Below are 5,499 nucleotides of genomic sequence, written 5' to 3' on the forward strand. Positions count from 1 at the left end.
GAAATAAATTTTTCCACATGAATTTGCTCCAATAACCTGAACTAGATGTTTCGAGATGTGTTCTGCAGATGTTAGGCCAGTGTTCCTCTGATGTCATAATATTTGCTTCTTTTTCCCATTTCATTTTAATGTAATGTTTGTTGAGTGGTCCCTAAATGTTTGTAGACATACATATATTTTGCCAATCAGTTTTGTTTTCATCTCAGATTTGTATGCATCAGTTAGAAAGGTAATTAGGTCATTAGTGCTCACATCCCTACGTTACTTTTGATTCTGATTTATTCTTTTTTGGGAACTATTCCTCTTGTGGTGGATACAGTTGATTTTTTTTGGATGACTGTCCACTCCAGTGTCGGATGCTGTGCAGCTTGGAGGATTTTTCTTAATACTTTCTATTTTTGGACATTTGTTATGATGCATTGCTATGGCAACGGGGTTGTTTCTTACAACCGGGAGCAGCTGATTAATATCTCAAAAGCTCAAATAATACTTCAGCTACAACCCCAAATCCCTGATGAGTTGAAAAGGAGACGCCGTGGATGCAGAGCAGGAGCTAAGAGAAGAGAGAGAAGGAGGAAGTTCAAACCATCTCTTCCGTTGATTTTGATGGACAATGTGAGATCGTTGGGAAACAAGTTGGATGAACTCCAAGCCCTACAAAGGACCCAGCCAGAGTACCGGGCATGCAGTATCATGTGTTTTACTGAGACATGGCTGCAGGATCATATCCCCGACTCCAGCGTCTCTCTGCCGGGCTTTTTAACCATACGAGCAGACAGAGATTTAAAGAGGAGCGGCAAATGTAAAGGAGGTGGACTGGCATTACTTGTGAATTGAATCAGAAGGCCGAGGCTGATGTTGACTGGGATTTCAGTAAGTCTCTCAATAACTTTTGCTCTAAGATGAAAAAAAAATGTTTTAGAAAAGCTACAGGTAACTAAAATTATCATTCCTTTTCCTAAAATTGAGTCTCTCATGATTCAAAACAAACACATCATCGCTAGAGTCAATTTATAACTTGGAAACAGTATACTGAGGGATCGTAAAGTTTTTCTGTTAATCTCATATTTGTCTTACCTCTTTCTCCTGCTTTCCAGTCTGTTGACGCTGTAGTGGAAGGTTTGCTCGTTCCATTGATGTAGGGAAGCACAATCTTTATTTACTTTTAGGTCTTTTCTATTTTGAACTGATTTAGACTGGCTCATATATTCAGCAAATAGGTCCTGCTGTAAAGCAAAATGAACTTACAATTCTGTCAGGTTACACAGTTCATTTATTAGGATTTCATGTGACAAGTTAATATTAAGTTGATTATACCTTTAAAATATAAAAGGATGCATGTCTTTTTTTAGATGTATTAACGCCTGAAAAACATACAGATTATTAATAACACCCTTAAACACACCCCTGTGTTTTAAATGGTTCATTTAAGGTATCGCCCCTAATGACGACAACCAATCAGCATCCACGGTTACGCCCCTCGGACACACCCCTGTTGACCCCATGACCTCCCCGCCCCCATCACCCATGACCCCCCTTAAGGTCAAAGGTCACCTGTCCGAAAGTTTGATTGAAGGGTGTACTTTAGTCTCTCCTGTATTCAGGATACCTCTCTTCTGTAGGTCCTGCTTTGTTGCTGTCGCGCTATTGTATGTGACAAAGCCATCATCATAGAAGAACAGAAACCTTGAGGGGGCAGGAGTTTGGAATTTGATTCCTTTGTACTTGAGTTGCTTATGTAGTGGAGCATATTCCTTTCTCCTTTGCCTAACATCTGCTGGGTAATTATGGTTAAAAAGAATCCTGTGCCCGTACATCTTTCTTCATCCATGCTGTTCTCAACACCAGCTCCTTGATACTATAGGCAAGGAAACATAGGATTATAGATCGCAGGGGGGCTCCTGCTTCGGACCAGGAGACCTATCGCAGCGATGTAGTCCCAGTTTTATATCCGAAAGCTCGGTCCTGATGAAATTCTTCACAAAATCGGTTAGGTTTACACTCTCTTGCCCTTCCAGTACACTGAAGATACGTAAATTGTTTCTTCAGGACCGTGTCTCTAAATCATTTATTCTTTCCAGCATACAGTGTTGCTGCTCCATTGTTTGAAGAAGCATCTCTCCAACATTTGTGCTCCATTCCTCCCACTCTTTTCTCCACTTCCTCCATCCCCATCTCTGTGTAGTTCGGTTTGGTCCCAGTCTCCTTCAACTTCTTGTTTACCTCATCTCTGAAGTTTCCAAACTCCTGTTTCATATCCTGCATAATTGTTTCACAGACGCTGTTAACGTCCATCTTTATCTTCATGAAACTTGCAGCAATTTCCCATGGGTAGCCTCTATGCTAGCTTGTAGGGCATCCATTGTAGCATGTGCACCAACATCACTTCTTTCCGGGTGCCATTTCTTCAGTTTCTACGTCGTTCTGCATTTCTGTGGTCTTTGCTTGCTTTAGTCTAGATTTCTCCATAGATCTCAAATACACTTGCCGTTCTACACAGGTAAATTGGGGGAAAAAGGACCTTTGCTGAGAGCTCACCAACTAACCCCTATCACTGCTATACCCGTAAGTCGTCTAAGCAGCTTTTTTCATGCTTTTTGATGATTTATCATTGGTGATGAGTTCCATGTTTTTGAGGTTGGAAAGCCTTCTGCCATCTTAATCTTTGCTTCCCTCCACAGATTTTTTTTTTTACTCTGGCTTGACCAATCTAAAATATTAACATTACCTTAAGTTAGAAGAAACAAGCTGGTAAAGGAAAAAAAACTAAATCTGCCAGGGGTATGAATATCTTTGAGCTCAACTAAATCCTTTATTTATTTGTTTATTTTTGCATTGCAAGGAGATTGACAAATACAACTTTAGACAGCCAGAGTTGGTTTTCTGATGCTGATCTGAAATTTCAAAGCAAGTTTTTGAGAAATCTAACAAAGCAGAAAGCTTGCAGATTTAGCAAATTATTATAACCGGGAACCAAATTGTCCTGTTAATGTTTTATGTAAACAACAGAACCTAAATATGATGGAGCTGGACCCTTAGGCATTCCCTTATCTATCCACACCAATCACATCAGTTTAAACCCTAAATGTACTTTAGTTATTCTTTTCATTTGTTTCAAAACTGTTAAAAGGGCCTCATATTTACATATATAACTTGACAATCTTTTAAAAGGTAACTGTGCAATATTTCTTACTGAGTTATGTTGTTTTTTGTCTTTGTCAAATGTGTAAAAATACTGTGTTTTTTGTAACTGAGTTTTTATGAAAGCAGCTACTACACCCTTCATATTTTTTAAGCCAAATTCTGACCCCATTATTTATTGTCATCTGTACTTTGAAATCAACAAAGCATTCCAGCACAAAACTGCTGTTTATTGAATGTTTTCTAATTTTGGGACCAAATTTCTGTGAACCTGATAGATGATTGCGCATGAAGATCCCAGCAGACTAGCCTTTTGTGAAATTCTCAGTCCAGCTTGTTCGCCACTAAAAACCACAACACTTTTAAAGTCAATAAAATATATTTTCTATCACATTCCCTAAGGTGACTTTCCATAATAAATATATAGTCTTATTAAAACTGGAATACATTATCACTTCTTTAAGTTTCAACCTCCAACATCAGTATTTATTCCTGTTGAACCAGGTTAAAGTTGTGCTTTTGTAACCTTAGAAAAAAGGCTGTTTAGATATAAATTTTCAATTTATTAGGAACAGTCAATTGGCAGAAATTGTCCATCTTTGCCATAGGTATCGCTCTGAACACCACCACTGAGGACTTGGTTTTGTTGAGTTTTGATGAAGAGAAACAAGTGAACTGCTTGTTTACCACAGGAATCAGCATAAACACTAAACATCAGTCTCCATTTGATGTTCAGACCTTTCATACAGTGGAAACTAATCTTTCATGATGTGAAAATAATGTTACTTACAAATTCTTACAGTAGCTGCGCACCTATAAAGTGACGTCGTCTGTCCGCTGATCACCAAACAGGGTTTCATTTTATTTCCTCTTGCAATCTGGTTACCATTACCATGTAAAAACACTTCTTTATACATTTTATACAATTTTATATCAGTCTATGGAGGCAATACTGTTTAGGTTAGTATGGAGATATAAACTGGACTTTTAAATGCATACTCTGGTTTTATCCCCAGGCCGTTTAATATAAATTACATTAAATATACGCATGTAGCCCCAAAAAGGCTTGATTGAACAGTTTAACTTACAAGTTATAATGGTTGCAATATTTGTCATTATTTCATCCAAACCCACTGCTGCTTTAGAGAATAAAGATGTTTTTGTACTCCTAATGTTGAACATTGCCAGCAAAAGCAGCTGTCCAAACACTTAATGAATCAGGTTAATATTAAAATTATTATTTCTAAACATACTGCTAGAAAACTGGAGTTTTAATTTTAGCTTATGTTAGAAGTACATTTATTTAACCCAAAGGTGAAGTCGAAGCAAATTAGGTGTTGCTGACTGCAAACAAAGCAAACACAGAAGAGTGAAGCATAAATGTAGTTTATTCTGTGATTGCAAAAGATCAGACATCTGATTAACCTAAAAAAAAATCATATCCTTGACATGAGAGTTTTTATTACAACTGCTCAAACAACACAGAAGTGCTTAAGGTTAACAAAATCTCTCCATAATTTAACTCAGTACTATATCAGACAGGTTGAAGAAATAAAAATAATTAAATGTAGCTATGAAAGACATACTGAATGGAGTCTAAAAGAAATATCCTTCTGAATTAGTCTTCTATAAAATCTACTAGAGAAAAAAATAATAATAAAATTCAAAGATGTGGTAGACCACTAGTAGACATGATTAATATGTAAATATATCAATATGTATTCACTAACAAAATGTTTTTGTTACAACTCAGTTAACAGTAACTAAAATACAAGGCAGAAACTTTCCAGTTAAATGACAGTATTTAAATTGCGTTTGCATTTCTAAAACAACATGGTACATAGACAGAATACTGGCCATTGTTTAAAGGCTTTATATTTTCCAAATTTAAAAAGAAAACAGTGTTTAATTTCTTACAGATACTTTCTTATATTTGTTCTCAACAAGAGGTTATAAATTTGTTAATTGATGAAAAAGCTTCAGTATGAACCAGTGTCATACCTACAAGGTTATAATAAAACTAAACTGAGGAACATTTTGCATCAGTTAAATATCATTAGATATAAAGTAAGGTCTACAAACTTTAATAATTATGTTCATGTTAAAATGCAAACACCTAATAAAATTATACAGTAAAGGTTTTCTCAAACATCAACTTAAACAGATAGGAGAGAAGTTCACTAGGAATGTTCTGTTATAAAATATTAAAACTTAAATGCAATAACTGTATATCAAAATGATATAGAGTTATATCAGTTATACCCCCCCCCCCCCCCCCCCCCCACACACACACACACACACACATAGAAAAGGCATATGGTCCTTAGCCAGTATTTCTAAAAATTAATAAGTCAAATG

Source organism: Girardinichthys multiradiatus, chromosome 7 (genome assembly GCF_021462225.1).
Source record: "Girardinichthys multiradiatus isolate DD_20200921_A chromosome 7, DD_fGirMul_XY1, whole genome shotgun sequence".
NCBI classification, from domain to species: domain Eukaryota; kingdom Metazoa; phylum Chordata; class Actinopteri; order Cyprinodontiformes; family Goodeidae; genus Girardinichthys; species Girardinichthys multiradiatus.